Below are 26,969 nucleotides of genomic sequence, written 5' to 3' on the forward strand. Positions count from 1 at the left end.
TATCCATGTTCTTTACCTCCTGCATTTGTTGGTAGTGGTTTTATGTGCTGGTCCTGGGGCTTGAACTCAGGGCCTGGGTGCTGTCCCTGAGCTTCTTTTGTTCAAGGCTAACACTCTACTACTGGAGCCACAGCTTCACTTCCTGCTTTTCTTGTGATTAACTGGAGATAAGAGTCTCATGGACTTTCCTACTATGTCTGGCTTTGAACCATAATTCTCCAGTCTCAGCTTCCTGTGTTGCTAGAATTACAGATAGGAGCCACTGGCAGCCGGCTCTTCACCTCTTTAATGAGATCTCTTTTTTTTTTTTGTCGGTTGTGGGGCTTGAACTCTGGGCCTGAGCGTTGTCCCTCAGCTCTTCAACTCAAGGCGAGCGCTCTACCACTTGAGCTACAGCGCCACTTTAATGAGATCTCTTTAATGAGATCTACTATGGAGTTTATTCATGTTCTTCATTCCTTCAACTTTCACTGACTTGAACCCTTTCCCCTCTTGCTAGCTTTAAGCCTATATAACTTTCCCTAGCTTGAGGTCTCTCGAAATGAGCTTGCTTCTGTAGGAAGTTTGTAGTGTGGAACTTGAAACCACCATCTCTGAAACCCACCAGCACCATCTGCATTAAATAACCTAAAAGGCACCATCACTCTGTTTCCTCCCATTTTCTGCAGAACAGGCTGAGACGTCTTTCCTCTGTATAAAGGCACTGTTCCAGGGTTTACTGTGCAAAGGTGGAGCAAGGCTCTGATAGATTCATCCTCAAAGGGCCGGCTGACACCACCTTCCCCTTGCTGCAGTAGACAGGTAACAAAGGCAAGGATGTAAATTCCTGTCCAGTTAGAAGGTAGATAGGTATGGACATTAGATGGGCAAGCGTCTTATTTCTATTGACCTCCTGGCTCTGGCTCAGCTATTTTTGAAAGGGCAGGCACAAAGTGGCTGCTCTGACATCATCTCCTCTTACCACTCTCCATGGTCCCTTGTTTGTGGACTGGCTGAGTCCCAGGGGTCTAGGTGCTTGTTGCTGGGATGGCTTTTCCCAGTTGGCATCTCTTTTGTCAGTCACAGGGTTTGAACTCAAGTCCTGGGCACTGCCCTTGAGCACTGCTGCTAAAGACTAGTGCTCTACCACTTTGAGTCACAGTGCCACTTCCAGCATTTAGATGGTTAATTAGAGATGAGTCTCTTGAGCCATGCTTCCAGCCTGGCTCTTTGCAGGTTAGTTGGCTGGCCTTGAACTGCAATACTAAGATCAAATGAGTCTTTTACACAAAACCCCTTTTTATTTCCAATTAAAGCAACATGGAGAACAACAGAAATAATGAGCAGAACTTACCTGTAACTTGTTAGGAATTGACCAACAAGTATTCTGCAATGACAAAACGTGGTAAATGTGATGAGATATAGTATTGATGTAGTATTGATTTCTGGTGACCCTAGCAATGCTTAAGTTAACCAAAGTTCATGAGACTCTCCTGTCCTACATCTGCTTCACTAGCATAACAGAGCCAGCCTTTTTCAGATCAGGCTGGGTAAGATTTACAAATCTTATATCACAGAAAGAATGTCACACAAGAGTCTTAGTTTTTGCAAATCCAAAACAATCTTTCACTAAAAATCATCTGAGTGTGATGGAGTCAAGCAGGAGTCCAGTCTACTTTTACCATGGTGGAGGTAGTCAGGATGGTCTAGGCAGGAGTGAGGCCATCTTCCAGGTTGGAAGAGATGGACTGGATCTTGACTGCATGTAGACTGGATGGCACTGAACTATGAATCCAAACTGAACAAACTGCAGGAATCTCAGACCATTTAAGCCAAATAACTTGATTACAATGCCAGATAACAAGTTTACACAGACATACACATATAGGTGTGCATGCACACACACATTCACACATTGTTTTATAGCATGCAAAAATGAATAACAGCCATAGACTCTTAGAATTCCAGCAGTAAGATAACATTATTTTGCCCAGTATTTTAGAACCATATGGTCAGTGATAGAATAGGCAACACCAAACAAAAAAGGCAAAACTCAGAACCCCAAATTTTTGACAGCACTATGTTTAGACATCTTTGCTAACAAAGCACATTAGTTGGTCAGCCCTCCGTTTCCAGGACAGCAACTTGTTAGCAAGGCACATTAGAATAAATGGGTGGCGGAGTGGTAAGCTTGGTGGAAAGGTGAGGGTCAGATGAGGCCAAACCCTTAACCTACCATGTGGCCAAGCTGGCAAACTCAAGATGGCAAATTTCGGAACGAGTCATGATGGTAAGAAAACTTGGTGGAGTTTTATTGAATAAGACAGCAAGGAGACAAGCAGGCAAGCAGAAAGGAAGGGGCACCTTTTCACAGAATGTAGGTATTCTCAAGGAAAGACAGCGAGACAGAGAAAGAGATTACACTATAAGAAAAGGAGAGAGCCGGGCGCCGGTGGCTCATGCTTGTCAGGATTGTCAGGAATAGAATAAAGTGAAGGGAATTGTGTCATTCCTGACTCAAAAACCCCTCCTGGGTCACGGCACCATATGTAAGGTAAATTAAATAGGAAGGTTTAATTAGGTAAGAAGTAAAGAGAACACCATGCAGTATTCAGGCAGGAAGAGAAGTTTACTTACCAAACTGCTGCCCCACTATGCATAGTGGAGGTGCACAGGCAGAAGGCTGGAGCTGGGGTCTTCCCTGGGTTTAAGTAGGGAAGGGGTGGGAAGAAGGTGTGGCCAGGTGAGCGAAGGTATGGCCACAATGGATGTGGATGTGACCTCAGGGCCTCGGACCCTTCCTCAGTCCCTTGGGAAGCATGGTGGGGATGGCCCAAGATGTGACCTTGGAAGGGGAGGTGACTGCCTCCAGATCTTCCAGTTATCTAGGTGACACAGGTACTGAGTGGAGACTTAGCCAAGAGGTGGGGAGGAGTCTGCCCTACCTTCCCAGAGCAGACCTGTCACTGAGGAGGCTGAGCTCTGAAGATTGAGGTTCAAAGCTAGCCAGAACAGGATAGTTTGTGGAATTCTCTCTAATGAGCCACCAAAAAGAAGCCAGAAATTCAACCAAAGTTCAAAAAAAAAAAAAGCTAAGGGACAGCACCCAGGCCCTGAGTTCAAGTCCTAGTGTCAGTACAATCAATCAATGGAAATCTGGTAAAGAAACCTGGTCTTGGATGCGATCATTGAGCAAATCACATGCCTTCATCAAGCTCATTTATTCATTTGAAGAATGAAAATTATGCTATTTCTAACCTTAATATGATGTTTTGGTAGACCGAGTGCCAACTTTCCTCAAGTTCCATGAATGTAGTTTATATTATATATCTGAATTATACCATGTTTTCAATTTAGCAATGAATATCAACAGCAGGAAATAAAGACTAAAACAACACTTAGAATTCTCACCATGTGGCAAGAAACAGTTGAAATTCTAACAGCCAAACACACCTGGAAAAAGGAGAGAACCACACCTCCCTCTTCTACATAGACAACTATTCATTGGTAGGTGCACATCACAGGGCCTGTCTGTAGCTGAGTCCCAGATTACTGCATAGAAGCATTTAGGGAACACCGTTACTGATTGCTCCTTGGTCTCTACTCTCAGTGTGAGGATGGTAATCGGAAAATATAGTAATCAGTTTTTGCCAAAGCAATGTTGACAAAAAAATTAAAGTAATAATCCATCTCTGGTAAATGGAAAAAATCAGGAAAAATATAAATTAAGTGACTTCATAAAATTACAGTTTATATTGAAAATGTTTCCTTTTTTGTGAATGTGTGTGCCAGTACTGGTATTTGAACCCAAGGCCTCGTAGTCTCATTCAGCTTTCTTTGCTCACAGCTGGTGCTCGACCACTTCAGCCATGTTCTCTCTCTGTACTTTTGCTGGTTAATTGGAGTTAAGAATCTCTCCATTTTTTTTTGTCCTGCCTGGCTTGGTACTGTGATCCTCAGATCTTAGCGTCATGAGTAGCTAAGATTACAGATGTGAGCCACCAGTGCCTGTTTCTGATGTGTTTTGAGAGCCATAGCCTGACATCTGACCCAAGTGAGGAGAAATGTACTCCCAGTGGCCCAGAACAATTCTGTGTTTTTTTTTTAAAATGCACAGTGGAAACATTTATTTTAACACTTCTACAAAGTCTGGAAAAATATCTCCATAAATGATGATTTCCTATAAAGATCAAACCCATCATACTTTTATCCATCAGTCTTTCTGCAAGAAGATCAATCAGAAATTTGTATGTGACTATTGTTTCTGAAGCAAAGATTATAGATTAAATGATCACAAAAATACAGAACTCAGCTGGACCCAATTCTGTGTTTTAAAGCAACCATGCACGGTAAAGTACATTTTGGATAACACATTAGATGTCTGCTACATCTACCAAAATAAGTCAATAAGCACTTCTCCATTTATGAGCCAAGCATTTGAGCCCCATTATGCAGCCATCCCCTGGTGCTGACAAAACCAGAGGATTTTCCCAATATTTGTTCTGGTTCCCTAGAGCTAAACAAAAGGATGAGAGGAGGATGAGTAAGAACAGACAAAACATAGGAAAATGGAGAAAATAAGATGCAGTGCTGTTGAGCATAACCTTAATCAAGTCGTCCTTGGAAACTGTCTTCCAGCTGTTGGCAAAGACAGGTGGTGTAGGAAGGACAGCGAGGAAAGCCAGCAACATCTGTTTAAATGCTCTCAACTGTTTTCTGAAGCCTTGGGCTTTAAACAGCTTCCCGGAGTCTGGAAGCGTAGGCTGCAGCTCTTCTTGATTGGCCTACAGGATTCTCTGTTGCTAAGACTGTGTCTGACTTTATGTCTCTTATTAATACAACCACTGAAATACTCTCCTGGGATATATCCAAAGATATGGATAATCAGATGAGACATATGTGAAGAATTTGGGTAATACTTTCCAGAACTAGGGTATACGCTGCAGTAGGATGGCTAGGAGGCCGTATGAGGCTGAAACTTGGATTCATTTACAGGTAGATGAAAGAGGTTGCAGTGGAGGCCCCATATGGGACACGAAAGATGTCATAAAGTGGTCTGATACTACTAAACACTCTTGTAAGTCCAAGAAGTCACACGACATCTATGTGAATGTTTCCCAAGATGATCCAAGGATCAGGAACAAGGCTGGCTGGGTCCTCCACTGTTAGGTTAACAAAGGGCACCATTCCAATGCAGAGTTTACATGAAGGGTGGGTTCTCTTTTTCCCTCCTGGATATATTAAGTGGCCATTTGGGCACAAACACCCCTTCCTGAATGTTGCATCCTTTAGGGAGTATAAAACAATAATATCAGATCTTGAAATAGTGAGGTAAATTTCTAAATTTGGAGGGTGGCAGAGGAACAGGAAAGTGTTAAGGATCACTTGGATTCAAGAGACCTCTGCTCCCTTCTCATCCCTGTTTAGAAGAGACAGATAATGGGAATAACTTATTCTATAGGAAATGTGCTTCTGGTTCATGGCAGGGTATTTTTGGTGAAAGACTGAATACCTTTTATGACAGGATGTGATTGCTTTCACTTCTACTGAGGTCATCTAAAAGAAAAGCATTCAAGCAACTTAGCAAAGAACAGGGAAGGAAGAGGACATAAGTGGGTGTCTGCCTCTTGTTACCAGTAACACCTGCAAGGCAGGGCTGCCAGAGAACCCCTGCATGTGGATAGTAAGGAGGTGGCTTATGGATCCAGCTAGAACATTCTTTTTCTTTGTCGGTTGTGGGGCTTGAACTCTGGGCTTGGGCTCTGCGCTCTTCAGCTCAAGGCAAGTGCTTTACGGCTTGAGCCACAGCACCACTTCCGGTTTTCTAGTGGTTAATTGGAGATAAGAGTCTCTTGGACTTTTCTGCCCGGGCTGGCTTTGAACTGTGATCCTCAGATCTCAGCCTCTTCAGCAGCTAGGATTACAGGCGTGAGCCACCAGTGCCCAGCCCAGCTATAACATTCTTAACACTTTCTCCCTCTTTCCTCTCCCCCAGTTGCCCGTGGCTCATGCCTGTAATCCTAGCTATTCAGGAGCTGAGATCTGAGGATCACAGTTCAAAGCCAGCTCTGGCAGGAAAGTCTGCGAGACTCTTATCTCCAATGAGCAACCAGAAAACTGGAAGTGGTGCTGTGGTTCAAAATGGTAGTGATAGCCTTGAGAAAAAGATGCTCAGGCCCTGAGATCAAGTCTCAGGACTGGACATGTGCATATGTATGCACATACCACACACACACACACACACACACACACACACACACACACACACACGCATGTTCTTAATCCTATGGAAATGAACTTGCCTGATTATGTAACACAAGAGCAGCATTTCAGTATTCCAATGTAATTATATCTTCACTAGTTCTAATGGGTCCTAGTCTGTGGTAGTCTATTTCAGGCCATTAATTGGAGTCCTATAGCTTTTCTGTATATATTTTGATTCCCATAACTTGCAGTTTGAAGGCATCTGTTATTGGAAGAAAGCCAGAGTTTCTAAGTCAAAATATCAGTCTTAACAACATGGACATGATTATTCCAGAAAGCCAACATACTTGAACACCATCCTCCATTAATGAGTTGAACTCAGAAACAGGAATATTCTTCAGCAGGGAAAAATCTCTTTTTTAGTGAGGTTTTGATGTGTTGAACAAATCCAGGACATTGTACTCTACACATCTGTGTGTTGAGCATAATGCCATACAGAAACATATTAATCAAAGATCCATCACAACGTAGACAACCAATGGCCAAATCATATCTAGGTTTCATGGAAAATGAAACATTAATCTGCTCTCTGAGTTCTCGTCTGCAAGTTCTATTTCTTTTATCAATTGTCTCCTCTAGGCCGAGTCTTTCAAATCTGGAGGGAAGCTGGGTGCCAGTGGCTCACCTCTGTAATTTCAGCTATTCAGGAAGCTAGGATTTGGGGATTACGGTTTAAAACCAGCCCAGCCAGCCCATGTGTAAGCATGGTGATTCTGTTAAATTCAGTTTGTTTGTTGGCCAAAAGTGTTTGTTTTTAAGCATTTGCTGTTCTAGCATTAACCATGTGGTTCTAGCATACAGTGGGGGGGGGGGGGGAAATGTCTTTGCCACTGAAATTCCAGAAAACTTATGGCAGACTTTCATTTTAAAACCTAAGCATGACTGAAAACTTTCATGCATATGTGTGTGTGAGAGAGAGAGAGAAAGAGAGAACATGCTCAAAATAACCTCATTTTAATGCATGAGAATTGTCATTATACTGTGAGAAAAAAGTCTTTTCTACCAAACTAAGGTGCTTCTGTTTTCTTTTGCTTTTTTTCCAGTCCTGGGGCTTGAACTCTGGGCCTGGGCACTGTTTCTGAGCTTCTTTTGCTTAACATGAGCATGCTATTACTGGAGCCACTGTCAGAAGCATCAACTTGTGTGACTCCCTCTGAGCTCCTGTGTGCTGTGAGGGTGCATGGCAGCATGCATTTCCTCGGGGGAAGAAAGGGGGACACCCCTTCTTCCAAGTGAGGGCTAAGGTCTGATGCCCAGCTGCCAGACTCAAGTGAAGGTTTGCAGGAATTGCCATTCGTGCTCCTCCAAGTTAACCCTGTTAAAACAATGCCTCCAGACACCCTTTGTGTACCCACTTGTGTTTTACCTACTTTTACAAACTTTGATCACTGGAACTGCTCCACATGTGTTGACAAGGATTAGCTATTCCTGCTTACTGACTTAAAGTTAAACGCTCATTGTCTGTGCTCCCATAAAACGGTTTAAGATTAACTCTCTGCTACCTGACTAAAGATTTATGTCTCCTGACTGCATTTATGTCTCCTGCATGTTGTATATAAGCATGTGATGTTCCAATAAACTGTGTCCATACCCACATGGTGTAGTCCCCTTTCTGCCTACCAAACACTACGTTCCCAGGTCTTGCTGTGTGAACAGCAACAAGCCACAGTGTGACTTTCGAGTAGTTTATTGGAGAGAAGAGTCTTTTTTTTTGGTTCCGGTTGTGGGGCCTGGGCGCTGTCCCTCAGCTCTTCAGCTCAAGGCTAGCGCTCTACCACTTGAGCCACAGCACCACTTCGGCTTTTTTCTTTTTGTTTATGTGGTGCTGAGGAATCGAACCCAGGGCCTCGGGCATGCAAGGCAAGCGCTCTACCACTGAGCCTACTCCCCAGCCCCTGGAGAGAAGAGTCTTAAGGACTTCCCTGCCCAGGCTGGCTGCAAAATGTGACCCTCAGATGTTAACCTCCTGAATAGCAAAGATTACAGGCACGAGACAGTGGCACCCAGCTTATGTTTGCTTTTTGGCTTCAATTGGAACTACTTAACTGGATCCACACTATAAAGAAAAAATTGGCAGTTTTAAACTCTTATTACAAAGAAGCTCATCAGATTTGGGTCCTTACTAATGTTAATTTTTGCTGTCTACTATCTGATTCACAAGTATGTAAGCTACCTTTGATACAGTGTCAATGGTATTTTCAACTTAAATTAGTATCCTAAAGTGCACTATTCAAGTAAAAATTAACTAGATTTTTTTTAACCAGTTGCTGTTTTGAAACTCTCATCGTGACCATTATTGAGTTTTTTTTTTTAAATCACAGATTTGATCCTCTGCAGCATTTAGAGTCACACCCACAGAGGGATAAATTCCTCTTGCAAATATATATTGGTCACACTTAACTATTATTGGTAATAAGTTCCAGGTAAGCCCAGCTTAAAAACAATTTCTATTGATCATTTTGATGCTTCAGTTGGAAATAAAAAGGGTCTCTTGGCATTGATACTTGCTTAATCTGTCAATCACAGCGCCCCCCCCCATCCAACATGGGACATGCTATCAATCAACTGGGACATGCCATCTCTTCAATGCGAAAGAAGAGTCTGCTAGACCCAGGGGTCATTCCAGGGATGCACAGCTGGTTCAATATACACCAGCCAACTAATGTTATTCAACACATCAGTAGGAGCAAGGAAAAGAACCACATGATGATCTTCATAAATGCAGAACCCTTTATGATAAAAGCTCTGAAGAAGGTAGGAATCTATAGAGTATTCCTCAATATAATAAGAGTTGTACATAACAAACCTAGACCCAGCAATAGAGTTAATGAGGAACAAGGGCTGGGAAGGTGGCTCAGTGGTAGAGTGCTTGCCTTGCATGAAAGAGGCCTTGGGTTCAAATCCTCAGTACCACATAAGCAGAAAAAGCCAGAAGTGGTGCTGTGGCTCAAGTGGTAGAGCACTAGCCTTGAGCTGAAATGCTGAGGGACAGTGCCCAGACCCAGAGTTCAGGTCCCACAACCAACAACAAAAAAAGAACCCTTTAGATTCCCCTCTCCATTCCTCATCAATACAGTACTGGAATTCTTAAGAAAAACAGTGAGTGACAAACATAAAGAGAATACAAATGGGAAAGAAGTAAAACTCTCCCACTTTGCCCATAACATGATCCTGTATTTAAAGAACCCCTTCAGCCTGGTGCGGATGGCTCTTGCCTGTAATCCTACTTACTCACGAGGCTGAGACCTGAGGATCATGGTTCAAAGCCAGCCATGATACGCTTATCTCCAATAAACCAACAGAAAACTGGAAGTGGCACTATGGCTCAAATGGTAGAATGCTAGCTTTGAGCTGAAGAGCTGAGGGACAGCATCCAGGCCCAGAGTTCAGGCCCCACGACCAACAACAAAAAAAGAATCCCTTAGATTCCTCACTGAAGTTACTGCAAGTGAGCTGAAAGTTTGACAGTGGCCAGGTGAAAAATTAATCGACAAAAACCAGTAGCATTTCTGTATGCCACAATGAGAAGAGCAAAACAAATCAGAAAAGCAATTCTATTCATAATAGCCTCAAAAAAAAGCACCTAAGAATTACCTTAACCAAAGATGTAAAGAACTTTTATGATGAAAACTTTAAAAATGTGAATAAAGGAAATTAATGCAGATTTAAGGAAATGGAAAAATCTCCCATGCTCTTGGATTGGGAGGACTAACATCATGAATATGGCAACACTGCCAAAGTTATCTCCAAATTCAATGCAATACTATCAAAATCCCAACAGCATTCCTCAATGATATAGAAGAAGCAATCCCCAAATTCATATGGAATAATAGAAGAGCCCAAATAGCAAAGGTAGTCCTTAGCAAAAAGAACAAGGCTGGAAAAAATTCAATAGCAAGCTTCCAACTCTATAGCAAAGCCTTAGTAATACAGTCAGTTTGTTAGTGGCACAAAAATAGGCCTGAGGATCAATAAAATACAATAGGAGACCTAGAAATCAACCCATCACACACCTGTAGCCAAATAGTATTAGATAAGAAAGCCAAGAACAGAGGATGGGAGAAAGGCCGCCTCTTTAACAATGGTCTTGGCATAAACTAGGCCACATGAATGCCACCAGCACAACTATGTTCACTGCAGCATTGATTATTATTTCCCATACATGATGCCCCTCACTGGATGAATAGAAAATGTGGTTTGTATACACCATGGAATTCTATCCTTCCACCAGAAAGAATGTCATTTCCCCATTTGTATGAAAATGGAAAGAAATTACACTAAGCTAATTAAACCAGACCCAGAGAGACATAGGCTACATGGTTTCCCTCATTTGTAGTAACTAGAATATGACTAGAAATCTACAAGTAAACCCAATGGATAGTGAAAGAAAATGTTTACACTTGGACAGAATGAACTAAACAGTACTGTAAATACACAGTGAGAACAAAGGATATTCTTAGGAGACGATCACAGGGGCTCAATAGCTATGTGCTTATGATCATATAAAATTATCGATGTGGGCATTGGTGGCATACGCCTATAATCCTAGCTACTCAAGTGGCTGAGATCTGAGGATGGTTTCCACGCCAGCCTGGGCAGAAAAGTCCCCAGGAGATTCTTATCTCCAATAAACCACTCAAAAACCTGAAGTGGCACCATGGCTGAAAGTGGTTGAGAACTAGTCTTGAGCCAAAAGAGCTCAGGGATGAAGCTCAGGCCCTGAGTTCAAGTACAACAACCAAACAAAAGTAAAAAGGTCCTTCTTGAATAAAATTCCAAGAAGTAGAAAGAAGAGAGTTTTCTTTCTTTCTTTTTTAAAAAAATACTCTTTACAGTTCTTCTTCCCACCAACAAATTGCTTGTTTCCTTTTGTAACTGTTACTTTTTTTTGTACCCTTTGTGTTATATATGAAGTGATCTGATATGGGGAGGGGAAGGGGGAACATAGAATGGTTGAACAAAGAGTGAAACAATTCAGCAGGAATACTCACTAGACACTATGTAGGAAATGAACTTTACACCTTGGGGGGGATGGAGTGGGGAGGGGAAAATCTAGAAGGGAATGCATGCGAGTGTGATAGTGTGCAAAAGGAAATGCACTCATTATCTGAATCATGACACTGTAATCCCTCTGCACACCACCTCACAATATAATTTTTAAAATTATATATACATTATGGATATAATATATATACAAATTAAAGATAGAGTCTCACAGACTTTCCTGCCAGCCTGGCTTTGAACTGCCATCCTTGGATCTCATCCTTTGATTTGTAGAATTGCAGGCATGATCCACCAGATCCCAATATGAATCTTTCATTTTTTTTCCTTCTCTTTTTTTTTCTTTTTATGTCTGGGTGGAAAGAAAGTGAATAGTTCTTATAGAAGAACAAATTAAGTGTGACCTGCTTTCTCAAGGCAAGTTTGATCAAATCTCAACCACTACAGATTTAACTACTGAGAGTTCTTTTTTAAAAAAAATGTAGAATTATTATTTTATTGTCATTTATAATGAGATAGCAGTCTGATATATAGTCTTCATAGTTCATACTTTTGTAAATTTTAAAAAAAAACCCACGTTTTCAAGCAGCTGACTGGCAATGTTTTTCAGAAAATGTGATTACACTAATTCATTAATAGTGACTTTGAGCTTTTTCTTATTAGCTCCAGAAAATTCTCACACCTTCTCACCCTTTTTAAAAAAAAACTGGAAGGTTGGCATGCATTTGAATTCTGTCTGCAGCCACATCCTGACAGTCATCAACATCGATTTTGAGGAACATTACACTGGGATACTTTTCAGAGAGATCATGAAAGAAAGGAGTGATCATTGCAAGGTTCACAGGATGTGACTAATAAGTTCATCTTCTGCAACGTCCAAGGCTTCTTGAACGGCATCCTTGCTGTCCATCTGCTTCACCATTTTGGCTGTTTTGGATTAGTTGGAATGACTGTAAAAAGGATAGAATTGGATCCAAGGTGCAGGACATAGCTCCTCTTGTGAATTCTTATCACAAGTATGTGAGGGATATGAGAGAGTTCTCTTGCCCTCAAGGGAGGCCACTTGGTACTTGAAGTTGAAATTCTGCCCCCCCACCTACCTTTTCCCCCAAATCTTATCTATCTATCTATCTATCTATCTATCTATCTATCTATCTATCTATCTATCTATCTATCTATCTATCTCTATCTATCTATCTCTATCTATCTATCTATCTATCTATCTATCTATCTATCTATCTATCTATCTATCTATCTGATGTTAGTCATGTGGTTTTCTTGTTTGTTGTGTTTTGTTTTTGTTGCCAGTTGGAGGTCTTAAACTCAGGGCCAGGATGCTGTCCCTGGGTGCTGTCCCTGCTCAAAGCCAGTACATTACTGCTTGAGAAACAACCACACTTCTGGCTTTTTGGGAAGTTTACTAGAGATGACATTCTCCAGGACATTCTTGCATTTGAACTGTGACTTTAGAACTCGGATTACCTCAATAGCTAGAATTCTAGGCAGAAATAATACTCTCATTCTATGGTGCTGACAAATGATCTATTTCTATATGCTCTTTATATTTCTTTTCAAATTAAATTGATAGACTCATTCATACAGTAAATGGCCAGTCAGGGTCTGACCATGGCCAGTCAGGGTCTGACCATGACTTGGGGGTTTGCACACAATCATTTAGAAAAACAAGATCATGCTCCAGTTCTTTCCAGGCTGAATTTTCTCCAGATTCCTGATGATGTGTGCACAGGACACATGTACCCCCAAATCTTCAGAGACACAGGCTAGATTCTCTTTCATATGTATAAAAGACTAAAAACAAAAGCCCCCGCCCCCAATATACCCTAACACCTCAAGACATTCCCACTAGCCTGAGCCTGCAGAACATCTAAGAACAGCCAGACCAAATAGCAGCATCCATCAAGAAACCTGGAAATTCTATCTCTGCTTGCTTTCCCTCCTTCCCTTCCTCGCTCCCTCCCTGTGTAACTTTGTTCCTTCTTCCCTTCCTTCCTTCTTTCTTACTTTTCTTCCTTGCATCCTCCCTTCCTTCCTCCCTCCTTTCCTTCCTGCCAACCTTCCTTCCTTCTTTCCTTCTGTCTTTCTTTTTTTGTGCCGGTTATACAACTTTACCTCTGAGCTTGGACGCTGTTCCCTAGCTTCTGTTTGTCAAAGCTAGTACTCTACCACTTAAACCACAATAGGACTTCTGGCTTTTTCTGAGGAGTTGATTGTAGACAGTTAGGGACTGCCCAGCACTTGCGTGTTTGATAATCATTTAGAAAAGCAAGATTATATTCCAGTTCATTCCAGGCTGAATTCCCTCCAATTCTTGATGGTGTTTGCACAGGACACATGAACCCCCAAAGCCTCACGGACACAGCCCGGCTTCTCTTTCAAATGTGTAACAAACTGAACACAAAAGAGATTTTACCCTAGTACCTTAATTCCTCAAGACATCCCCACTGATGGCCCAATGGGTAGAGACTGTAAACGACCCAACAAGATCAGCAGCCCAACTTACAGCATCCACTAACATATCTGGTCATTCTATGTGTACCTTTCTTTTCTTCCCTCCCTCTCTCCCTCCACCCACTTTTCCCTTCCTTCCTTGCTTCCTTCCTTCCTTCCTTCCTACCTTCCTTCCTTTTTTACTTCCTGCGAGAGGCCCAAAAATCCAATTGTGAGACCCCAAAATGATTGGGAGTTTGAAAGCCTCCTCCTAACATACTTTTAGAACACTGAGAGTTTCCTGGAAATGTCAATCAGTCCTGGCTTAAAGAGCATTCAGATTTCTGTCCTGGGTGTGGGCTAAGTCACCCCCACACTGTGTGGGAGCATGAGGGGATATTCAGGTTTATGGAACTTTTAAGGTGTTTACCACTTAGCTGTACTTCCCAAGATGAGGAAGTCATCTACCATCTACCACTTGTATAACAAATATTGTCACATGTTGAAGGTTACACCTTACTTTCTGCACACACTTCCCTAAACAAAAACCAATAAAACCCTTGGTTCATGGAACGTTGGAATCTGAATCCTGCGGAAGGCTACAGGTCCCTTGATGCCCCAAATCTCAGTTCCATGGTCTAGTTTCCATTACTGCCTTGATCCCAGTCACAACAGGTTAAGGGCCATGGGGCAGGTTACAACCCTTTCCTTCCTTCTTTCCTTCTTTCTTTCCTTCGTTCCTTCCTTCCTTCCTTCCTTCCTTCCTTCCTTCCTTCTTTCCTTCCTTCCTCTCTCCTTTCTTCCTTGCCTACCTTCCTCCCTTGTTTTCCTCCTTCCTTTCTTTTTTATTTTGTACTCAACAGGGACTTGAACTCAGGGCCTAGGGACTGTACCTGACCTCCTTTTTGTCAAGGCTAGGGCTCTATCATGTGGGCCACAACACTAATTATGGAATCCTAGAAACTCTCACCTATTTTTGGCCCAGTTTGGGTTTCAGCTGAGACCACCAGATATCGGATTTCTTGACGTACTAGGATTCTAAGAGTCCTAGAATGTGTTCTGAGGAGTTTCTTGGAGATAATACTCTCACATTCCTGCCTGGCTGGCTTCCAACTGAGATCCCAGACCTCAGCCTCCTGAATAGAATTCCAGATATGAGACACTGGAACCTGGTGTGAATATTGTTTTTTCCCTTTTTGTTGTGGATTGCGTGTGTGTGTGTGTGTGTGTGTGTGTGTGTGTGTGTGTGTGTATTTGTGCCTGGTTGGGCACAAAATGAATCTTCTAGAAGTGCAAAGGAAATGTGATCTGAATTTCAAAGGCACATTGAATCAAATCTCAACCAGTACAGCTTTAAATATTGAGCATTCTCATCTCCAAATGTGTTGGAGAAGTAGAAAGAGCTCTCTTGGCTTGAATGGGATCTCATTTTGTATTTGATGTTGTACTTTCCCTATACCTTTCCCCCCCAAAGTGATTTATGTTAGATTATCCTTGGTCATGGGTTTATTTGTTTGTGTGTGCATTTGTGCCAGTTCTGGCACCTAGGTGCTGGTCTTGTGCTTTTGGAGCCACAGCTCCACTTGTAGCTCTTTTGGAAGTTCACTCGAGATGAGAGTCTCTCGGACTTCCCTGCCCAGGCTGGATTTGAACTCGGATCCTCAGATCTCAGACTTGCTGAGTAGCTAGCATTCTAGCCATATGCAATACTCTCAGTCTCTGGTGCCACAAAATAATCTCTCTAATCATGCCTTTCCTTTCTGTATATTTTTGATTGAATGGTACAGTATATTCTAGATAGTAAGAGATTGCCCCACAACCTTGAGGTTTGCTAAGAACTATTAAGAAAAGCAAGATGGTGTTGCAGAGCTTTCCAGGCTGAGTTGACTCCAGATTCCTGTACACAGGACACATGTATCCCCAAAGCACTCAGAAACTGCTGGGTTCCAGAGCTACCATTGAACTGAAAAGCTCAGGGCCAGACTCCCTGTCTCTTCCACCCACACTGAACTTTGGAGTTTATGTCCCCTGGAAAATGCACTTCTCTTCTGGCTTTTGTTTCTGATGCCCAGAAGAGATTCCAGGAGAGAGGCACCTGAACATACAGGAAGAGCGGAAAGGATGACCCTCCTCTGTGACCTCCCAGGAATTATCTGGCACTGCCATGCTACAGAATTAGCAGGCTGAATCCCACGAATCATCTTCCCAGTAAGGATCCAAATTGACACAGATCTGGATCTTGTGGGTTGTTGCTGTATCTGTCAATGCCTGTGCCAGATCAGCCTGAACCTGGGCAAATCTCCGAGGGCTGTAGAACCCTTGCTTCAGATCTTGAGAAAGATGGTAGCTCTCCAGAGGGACAGGATAGATCCCTAGTCTCAAGTGGCGCAGCCTGGACATGTGCCTCAAGAGGTTCTGCAGGGCAGCCATGGAGATTTTGTTTCCATAGAAACTGAAGAAGCTGAGGTGGAAACACTGGATCAGAGCAGGCAGGATGGCAGAGAGCCTGTCATCAGTGAAGTCACAGAACTCCAAGGCCAGGGACTCACTGGCTGCAGCAGGGCTCCAGGGGCTCAGGCCTGAAGATGTCCTGGATCAAATTCTTCAGATGCAGGTGGTTGAGCTGCCTGGTGCAGGGACACTGTGACAGAATCCAAAAATCAGCTTCCAGCATCTAAATTTCATTCAGAGATAAGGTCTTCAAAGGTATCAGGCTCCTGAGGATAGCAGGCAGGTTTCCATCAAAGAAGAGGTTTTGCATGTGAAGCTCCTGGAGATGCTTCAGCTGCCCAAGCTCTGCCCCCAAACTGCAGGAATACCAGGATTTGTCATTGGAATCATATTCCTAAGAACTAAACTTGGTGCATTAGAGGGTGTGAAAGTTCTTCATCTTCCTCAGGTAAGGAACCAAGTTGAGCATCTTTCCTGGAGAGCAGTTTAATTCATTCAGGACCAGTTCCTGAATGGAGTCCAGCCTCACCACCAGCAGACTCTTGTCGATTTTGTACAAGGAGTTCTGGAGAATCTGTAGCTTTCTTCAGCACAGCTGGACTTGTTCTTTCCTCTCCCTGGCCCACTGGAGCAGGGAGGTTTGGAGATCATCCTGGACACCATTTTTGATAGGTCAATGGCCATCAACAAGGGCTGCTCTTCAGTCACCCCTGAATGGCGACTCCCTGTAGGTCTGTCAGTCAATACCTCTGGAGAAGAGATTCAGGCCATGGAGGGGTACCCCTGTGTCCAGATCCCTGGTTGGTCATTCCGCAGATTGAGCACTTGTCGTTTGCACTGACTGGGGTGCTCCTTGTTGGATCTTTGCACCATGGCCTTCAGCACCTCTGTGTGGTCCCAGGCATAGAGGTGGCCAGGGACTGGTAGCTCAGCAGACTCTGCATGGCCAGATGCTGGAGCGAGGGTGGGGTCCCTGATATTCTTCTTGAGGGAGGATTCCTGGACCAGGTAACATCTTGGTTGGGTGTTGCACTTGAGATGAATTCAAACAGTGGTGTGACCAAAAAGTGATAGGATTAAAAGCATGACCTACACAACCCAGCTTCCCTTTGCAATGTAAAACATGCACCAGAAAGACTTCCTACCCGTCTACATAAATCCTTCCAGATATTCCCACAGGTGTTCCACTGGCTGAACCTGCAAGGGACCCAACAAGAGCATCCAGCTCAACGTTCTGACATCCACAAAAACTCCAGGAGATTCTGTCTCTGTATTTCTTTCCCTCCCTCCCTCCTTCCTTTCCTCCCTCCTTCCTTCCATCTTTCTTTTTGGTTGGTCCTAGAACTTTAACTCTGAGATTGAAGGCTGTCCCCTAGCTTCTGTTTGTCAAGGCTAATACTTTACCACTTGAGCCACAATACTACTTCTGACTTGTTCTGAGGAGTTGATTGTAGACAGTCAGGGACTACCCAGCACTTGGGTGTTTGATAACCATTTAGAAAAGCAAGATTATATTCCAGTTCATTCCAGGCTGAATTCTTTCCAATTCCAGATGTTATTTGCACAGGACACATGAACCCCCAAAGCCTCACCGACACAGCCTGGCTTCTCTTTCTAATGTATAACAAGCTGAACACAAAAGAAATCCCACCTTAGTACCCTAATTCCTCAAGGCATCCCTACCGATGGCCCAATGACCAGAGCCTGCAAACCACCCAACAAGGGCGAGCCTAACTTACAGCATTCACCATCATATCTGATCATTTATGTCTACCTTTCTTTCCTTCCCTTCCTCTCTCACTTCCTCCCTCCCACTTTCTTCCTTCCTTCCTTTTTTCCTTCCTTCCTTCCTTTCTTCTTTCCTTCCTTCTGTCCTTGTGAGAGAGAACCTTGGAATCTGAAGCTAGCAGAAGGCTACAGGTCCCCTGGTACCCCAAACAAGCTCTGAGACTCCAAAATGATTGGGAATTTGGAAGACCCCCTTCCCACATAGTGTCAGAACACTGAGAGTTTCCTGGAAAGGTCAATCTGTCTTGGTTTAAGGGGAATTCAAATTTCTATCCTGGGTGTGTGCTAAGTCCCCCCTAAACTTTGTGGGAGCATTGGGTTAGACTCAGGTTTATGCAAGTTGTAACGTGTTTATTATTTAGCTCTACTTCCCAAGATGAGGCAGTCATCTACCACTTGTACACCTAATATTGACACATGTTGAAGTTTATACTTTCTGCACACATTTCAAAGAACAACAAAAACCTTCATTCATGGAACCTTGGAATCTGAAGCTAGCAGAAGGCTACAGGTCCCCTGGGACCCCAAACATCAATTCCAAGTCTGGTCTCCTTTACTGTCTTGATCCCAGTCACAGAAGCTTAAGGGCCATGGGGCAGGTTACAACTCCTTCCTTCCTTATTTCCTATTTTCCTCTCACCGACCCTTCCTTCTTTGCTTCCTGGCTACCTTCCCCTTGTTTTCTTCCTTCCTTCTTTTATATTTTGTACTCAGAAGGGACTTGAACTCAGGGCTTGGGCACTGTCTCTGAGCTTCTTTTATTCTAGCACTCTACCACTTGAGCCACACCACTTCCACCTTTTTCTGTTTATATGTTAGTGAGGAATCAAACTGAGGGCTTCATGCATGCTAGGTAATTACTGTACAACGAAGTCATCTTCGCAACATATATATATACATACACATGTATAAATGTATACATTTGCATATGTATACATGTATATAGACATACATATATGTATATGTACACACATATGTATATATGCATGTAATATATATGTATATATACATATATGTGTATACACACACACACACACACACACACATATATAAAGAGACAACATCTCTTCCTTCTGTTAAATGAATGAGTGCCCAGAAACCACATATTGACCATTTGACCATCAGGGGGCGACAGAGAGATCTGGTAGGAACAGAAATGAAAATGTATTGCTATAAAATCAGGAAACATTCTGCGACATTTGAGCTCTTTCAGCCACCATCGTGCTTTAGTCCAGAAAGGCACAGTTGCTTCCTGACTCCATGGTACTAGAAATTGTGTGGTTCCCTCAGGACTCTGGTTTATGGTTTGCTGATAGGAAACAGCCCCGTGATTGTAGTGAGCACAATAATCATGTGGGTGAGTTGAGGTATTTATTGCTCAATTACTGCTATTCCATTACCATTTATTAGGTCTTGCACTTTACCCACCCAGTACACTCACTATAGCCAAGCACAATAACTGATGTGGTGCATGAAGATATGTATTTGCTCAAACACTGATATTCTACTATCATCCAGCAGATGTCGGACTTTACCCACATAATACCATCCGGTCCCTACTTCATCTTGTCAGTCTATCTCACCTACTATGTCACTTGGTCCCAGGTTTAATAGCAAAAGATCCTGGAGTGTCTTGGTCTGGTTGGCCGGGGACAGCCTTGGGCTGCTGGGGAAGTTTGGTGGTGGCCTACTTCATCGGCCAGGGAGTCTGTGACCCCGTGCTCCTCCGAAGAGAGGGAAATTGGTTTCGATTTGCTCTGGTTTATTTTGCCTGATCATCTTCCAGGCATGTCTGGCCAACTCCTTAGTTCATATGCATATCTCTGGCCCACATGTGTTCCCTTGATTTCATCTGGGTGTGAGCAATTCAGTTTCCTATCTTAATCCCCCATATAGTCTTGGTGCTTCTTGGTGTAGCAGTCCTGGGGTTGTTTATATATGCTAGCTATGTTCCTAACATTCCATCCTTATTCTCTGGAGGCCTCCCAGGGCTGAAAACAGGAATCACAACACAAATACCAAAAATATTCCAAATGAAATCAATTCAAATCAAATCAAAAGAAGCCAAACACACACTCTACACTCCATCAATTAATCTATCAGATATAAGTACTAAATATCTGAATACAATCAAACCAAATATAATAAAAATAAGCCAAACACACACTCAATTAATCTGTAATCTAATTGCCATACTTAAGTCCTAAAAAGGGATAGTCTGAATTCAAATTAAATCATCTATTTAATCATCAAACAAGCAGCATTTAGTTCCTCTTGTTCATGGGCATTTGCAATTAAACTTTGTATGTGAATGTGCCACAGGTGTAACATGAATTTGCCAGAATCTATCCTGTTGGGCAAGAAATTTTTTAAAAACATAGTTCTATTTGTTTCATACAAACTTGAGCAAAGGGTTGCAATAATTCTCATAGACAATGTTCTTCCAAAGTTCTCATGGGAATCAGAGGATTCTTCTCTATTGATTCCATTGAGCACCAATCATATTTTAACATATGTGATACCTGTTTATGATCTAGTAAATGTGTATGTTATGTAACTATAGGATACATATATTTGCATTTAGGCATATATGACATGGCAAAAAATCCTAGAAGCCTTATTACGTGTTCCTCATTTTTCATGCTAGTATGGTAGGAAAGAATATGATTAATAAATTGAGCAAAAACATGTATCCTTTTGTTCAATTGGCCTTAATCTAATCATAATTGACCATCATCTCTTACAAAAGTCACATTCAGAAGGAATCATGTGTCCAATAAGTCTTGTTACTCTACTACAGACAGCTCCATCAAGATGCATAAAGGCATCTTCGGAAGAAGCCAAGAGTACCCGTTTCCCCTTGCAGTTCTGAGGTATCATTGTTGCATGGTGATTCCTGAAAGAAGGTTGACTGTAAGTCCATTGATTTTTTTTTTTTAATGAGAGATGCCTGTAAAGCTACATCTGCCAAAAAAAAAAACCAAAACCAAAAACAAAAACAAAAAAGACTTGCAAAATTATATAGGTACAAACAGAAAAATAACAAAATATGGGTTTGTTTTAACCAATGCAATGGACTCCATGTCCAAATGCATGTGGCATCCAAGCAGACCAATCTCCTTAATGTGTCCAAGAGTCCACAATATGCCAAATTGGTGACCTGATGGGTCCACTCAATGGTGTCAGTTTGTAACACATGAGATAGGTGGTCAATAGGATCCACTTGTGTGTCCATATGTTGGATGGAACTATGTATCTTGCCATCCATCTTCTGGAGTGGTTGTTTGTTGTGTTGTCTACTTTTTGTATTGTTGCTCTTCTTCAAAGTATCGCTCATCTACCCATCATCTATCCCTCATCTATCCCTCCTCCCTCATTCTAGCTTGAATTACATTGCTGAGCTGAAATTATGTGTATGCTGGTAGGTTACCATGCTGATCTCCCAGAAAAGTGTCTGGTAATTTTATATGCATTAGTTATAGAAGAGCATCTGGGCTTCCCTGTACCAGTACAATTCTCTGGTGTCTGTGTATATCCATTATGGGACATATTAGAAGCAATAATTTTGTGAGGTTTCATGATGCACATGGCAAATCGGAAGCTTCCCAAATGAAATACTTCAGCCAGGAATATTGTGGTTGCTAAGCTGGAACTTTTCCATGCCAGCAATTGTGGTTTCGTTGCTATGTACGTGTTGGCTCCCAAGTGTATAACACCAGTTGAGCACATACTATGCTGCCTCAGGGGAAGTATTTGCCCAGAGGTATGGATACGTAGGTGTAACACATTTGTCTCCCCAAGGGTTTGGTAGGGCCTTTGCTAAGTATGCTGGCACTGAATCATCTCAAAGCCAATATTTGGAGTATATGGATCTTGCTTGTACCATGTTCACAGAAGGAGCTATATGTAGGGTCCAAGATGGCTTTGAAGGTAGCCATTTCTGTGCCAGATCCTGTTGAGAACAGAAATCCCAAAGTCTCGGTGCGTTGCAATGGGAGTTTTATTGTATGCACTGCTTCCTTTGTTTGTTAGCCCATATAAGTTTCAGCATGTACGATGCTGCTTGATTCTGTTCCGCAGTTGTGTCAAAAGGTTGTCTGTGTTAAGCTGGTTGATGATAGTATGGGACCTCTGCATGGCATCTGACAATGTACAGAGATGGCTTCGGCCCAGGTTTCCCAACTGTGCTTGGTATTTGAAATATCTGCCCGTCTTGGAGCCATGACTGAGGAGGCCAGTCCCACAGAGGATCCAGCTGCAAATGCTCCCGCAGCCACGAACTGAAATGGTGTGTGTGCTGCCCGACGATTAGCTAAGGAGTACAAGAGCACTGGCAAAGCCCATAGGTCTGGTATGTCACAAAGTTCCGGTGGAAGCCAGTCACGAAAATTAAATGCTATGGCGATTGGTTGTATTTGTGGGTTGATTAGTCAGGAAGACACCGATAAATCTGGAAGTATCATTGAGTCAGCCGTTGCTTCGACTGGTTCTTCTGGAGCAAAAAGTACACCTGGTTGATAATGTGCTGTGTAAAATTTATGCATTTGGTTGTATCCTCTATCTATATTGCAGGGAATTTCAGTGTCTGAGGGTATCCTACAAGTCTCAAAGCAAATAGGGAAAATAGTCTACTACATTTGGGTGATCATCCTTATCAATAAATGTATCATGGGTTGTGTTGATAGATGAGGTATGTGTGACTAAATTGAACACTCTCCATTCATGTATCCTTGGTAAAGGTAGTATCATGGAAAACAGTAAGGGAATCTGCCATGATGGTGTTTGAACTTCTGTATTGATTCTGCAAAATGCATTCCTGCCTTATGCTACCATGGAAGTGACGATCCATTGGCCTCTTTAATTGAATATCACGGGCAGAGAGTATTATAATGTAAGGACATCTGGTCAAGATCATTGTGTGACATGCAAGGAAATATATATTCCACTGACAATGCATTAACTGTCCAGAATCAACTCTGATTATTAGGAACTGGATAATACTTAGTGTGTTCATGATGTAAGTGGATATCAGGTGAAATTTGAAAATCCATTGGTTCATTCTGGATAAGTGATGAGTGTGTTTTGCATATAAAAGCAAACATGGACATTGGGCATCCAAATGGATGGGTATAATTATACCAGGCCACAGGTGTTGTATTAGTAAGGTTACTTTTTGTCGAAGAATATCATGGAATTCAACATCATTTTTGTTTCACTCCTTACATGATACGGGGGTTCTGAAAGACCCAGCACAATTTTGTTTAACCTTGACATTTTACCCAATATATGGAAATATTTTCATTAGAAAAATATTGGTCGCAATTTTTACTATTATATCTGAATATCCTAGTGGCATGTTTGTCAGATTATATCCTTCTAAGCCCCCTTGAACGTATAATTAAAAGTTACAGAATTGTAGCTGTGATCTATCATCATGCATTTACTCATATCATTATATCTCATTGTCTGATTATTAAGAGAAAATACAAACTTCATTGGCTTTCAGATGTTATTCTGGTAATCACATATGCCTATGCATAGTATGGCATCAAACAAATTCTTTGTTGTTGTTACATTCCTCAGCATGTCTTGTAAGAGGATTGCAAGTAAGCATACTGCATTACGATGAATGCAAGTGAGTGGTTGTCATGTGGTCTCAATGTCATCTGTAGCAAAGGGTTGGGGTAATGGATCCATTAAAATAATAGGGAATTTATAATGGGTCCCCTACGTTAAAATCTTCTGCCATGATGGTACTGTTGGGAAAGAAAAATTAGATATATAATATTCTGACCAAGCATTGTATAAAGTTCCTATAATAAGGTAAATTCGAGATTCCAGCTACATAAAGTACTGTGGTTGTAGTATTGTTTAGCTCCGGATAATTTTCAGAAAGGTTGCCTATGCATTTGTCTCCATGTGGTTTTGGTATATGTAGCCATTGGATCATCGGTGATGGACGTATTATGTTGCCAGAGACTTCACAGGGCATTGCCATCCTTGTGGAGTTTGTTGGTGTTTCAGTTGTGATTTCTTCATAATAATAATCATAATATGAGAGCCCCAAAATCCAAACGGTGAGACCCCAGAAAGAACTGGGAGTTGGAATGCCTTCTTCCGATACACTCTCGGAAGGCTGACAGTTTTCCTGAAAATGTCTATCAGGGAACTCAGATTCCACTCTAAACTGTGTGGGAGCCTGAGGGTAAGCTTAGGTTTATGCAAATTGAAGACTGTTTACTATTTAGCTCTCCTTCCCAGAATAAGAAGGTCACCTACCTCTTGGATATAAAATATTGTCATATGTTGAAGTTTGTACCTTACTTCCTTGCGCAAGATCAATAACCTTGGTTAATAGACCTTTGGGAATCTGTTGCCGGTGGAAGGCTACATACAGGTGCCCTGATACCCCAAATCTCAGTTTCATGGTCCGGTCCAGTCTTCGTTATTGTGTTGCTCTCGGTCATGGTGGATTAAGACTTCATAAGAACTATGATCACAAAATCTGCTAGTGGCATTGTATATGAGTATGTCATTGCATACTAGCATTTCATGAGCCGATGGGGTATAAAAGGCTGAAAGAAACTTGGTATTGACAGCATACTTGTATGGGAATACTTGGTCGGTATCTCTCGTTGAAGTCAGAAAAGTAGTTATATTAGTATTATTCACGTTCTTGATACCAGATACTTGGGTGGAGCGCATTGATATCTTCCTCATATGGAAGAGGTACATCGCTGAAGCTGTGATTCTCTATCTCCATAGTTCTGTCCTGTGGCAACGTAATGAGTTTTCTTCATAAATATTCATGTTATCTATACCTGTGACTACAAACTGGACTATATTGCCTTGTGCTTGCCTCCATTCATGGCAATATGAGTATGCTCACACTGATGCTTGTACAATGCTCATACTCAACATAGAAAGAGTGCTGAGCATACATTGGATTCAGAGCAAAGTGGTATTGGTTCCAATATTGGGGCACCTGACATTCTGGCTCCATATATTTAGGTTGTCTTTTTGGTATGGGTTCAGCTGTAGCCTCCTGTCTGGTCGATTTTATCCTAGACTGAGATGGATTGCCTGCTTTTATGATATTAGCTGTACTTGAATGTTGCAACAGTTTCTGATTTCCAATTCCAGATGCTATTCTTTGATGAACAACTTTGGATTAGCCACATGAGGTGTGCTCTGTACTACCTCGCTGCTTGAATAGTAACTGGTTTTGGATTACTGGAACTCTTCAACCAAATGTGATCTCTGCTTCTGTTGAGCTTTTTTTTATCTATTCATTCATTCTAGAAATAATTTTGTCTATTAGTTGGAAGCTATAGGGATTCTGCAGTGAACTCAACCAGTACTCTATCCTTACACACTGTATTTCCGGACTAGGAGGCTTTGCTTTCCTTCATGAAAACTATGCACAGTTTCTCAGAACCTTTGTGTGTGTGAGAGGGGTGTGGGAAGGAGAGCTAGAGTGAGAAAGAAAGGAGAGAGAGAGTTTTGTGTGCCTTGCACTCAGGGCTTGGGCATTCTTCTGAGCTTTTTTTCCCTTCTTCTTCTTTTTTGGGTCCAGTCGTGGGGCCTGAACTCTGGGCCTGGGCACTGTCCCTCAGCTCTTCAGCTCAAGGCTAGTGCTCTACCACTTGAGCCACAGCGCCACTTCCAGTTTTTTTTTCTTTTTGCTTATGTGGTGTTGAGGAATCGAACCCAGGGCCTCATGCATGCAAGGCAAGCACTCTACCACTGAGCCACCTTCCCAGACCCTGTTCTGAGCTTTTATGCTCAAGGCTAGCACATCTTTGTGCCACTGCTCCACTTCTGGTTTTCTGGTGGTTAATTGGAGATAAGAGTCTCATGACCTTTCTTGCTGGAGCTGGCTTTGAACTGCGATCCTCAGATCTCAGCTTCCTGAGTAGCTAGGATTGTAGGTGTGAACCACTGATGGCCCCTTGCTTTTCTTAATTTTATAGGATAGACATTGAGTTCTTGACTGCATTCTCTGTAAAAGTTCCTTATATATTTTAGATATAAAACCCTTCTTAGGCTGGGAATGTGGCTTAATGGTAGAGTGCTTGCCTAGCATGCATGAAGCCCTGGGTTCTTTTCCTCACTACCACATAAACAGAAAATGCTGGAAGTAGTGTGGTGGCTCTAGTGGTGGAATGTTAGCCTTGAGCAAAAGAAGCTCAGGGACAGTGTCCAGGCCCTGAGATCAATCAAGCACCAGGACTGGCCAAAAAAAAAAAAAAAGACCCTTATCAGCATATGCAAATTTTCTTCCATCCTACGGGTGGTCTTTTCACTTTCCCCCTACTTCTCCACCATCCCTCTCTTTCAGACAGGGTATTGCTATGTAGTACAGGCTAACCTCAAACTCAGTATCTTTCTGCCCCAACTTCCCAAATGCTGGCCTTACATGGAAGAGCAATCATGCCTAACTTTTCTTTTCACTTTGTTGATATGTTTCAGGCATAAACATTTTACTATTCTCTGGTGCTCTGCTTTTTTTTTTTGAAGGGGTGAAATTTGGGGGCCTTACCTCCTATGTAGGTAGGCAGTCTATTACTTGATTCATCATACCTCCAACTTATTTTATCCTTTGAAAACAGTGTTTGAGGCCAGGTGTGGGTAGCTTATGCCTAGAATCCTACCTATATAGGAGGCTAAGACCTGAGGATCAAAGTGGAAACCTGTTTGGGCAGACAAATCCTTGAGAGTCTTATTTCCAGTTTACCAGCAAGTGTGGCTCAAGTGATAGAGTGCCAGCTTTGAGTGAAAAAGCCAAGTGAGAGCAAAAGGCCCCTGAGTTCAAGACCCAGTACTGGTGCATTCTCACACACAATACACAATTTGCTTAAATACTATTTGAGGTTCTTTATAAAAGCTGAACATGAAATTTAGGATCTGTTTGTTGGGTTCTGGGATTTCGACTGATCTGTCATGAAGGACAGAACTGGCTTTTGTTCTTCATTTTTCTGGAATAAGTTCTGAAACCAAGTAAGTGCTGAGTGGTTTTATTTGCTTCATCTTCTGGG

General features: G+C 42.2%; 1 pseudogene; it reads right to left on the reverse strand.

Moving 5' to 3' along the window:
• Positions 1-11,863: 11,863 nt before the first annotated feature.
• LOC105985954 lies at positions 11,864-12,166 on the reverse strand (annotated as a pseudogene).
• Between the last annotated feature and the right edge of the window lie 14,803 nt (positions 12,167-26,969).

Source organism: Dipodomys ordii, unplaced genomic scaffold (genome assembly GCF_000151885.1).
Source record: "Dipodomys ordii isolate 6190 unplaced genomic scaffold, Dord_2.0 Scaffold32, whole genome shotgun sequence".
NCBI classification, from domain to species: domain Eukaryota; kingdom Metazoa; phylum Chordata; class Mammalia; order Rodentia; family Heteromyidae; genus Dipodomys; species Dipodomys ordii.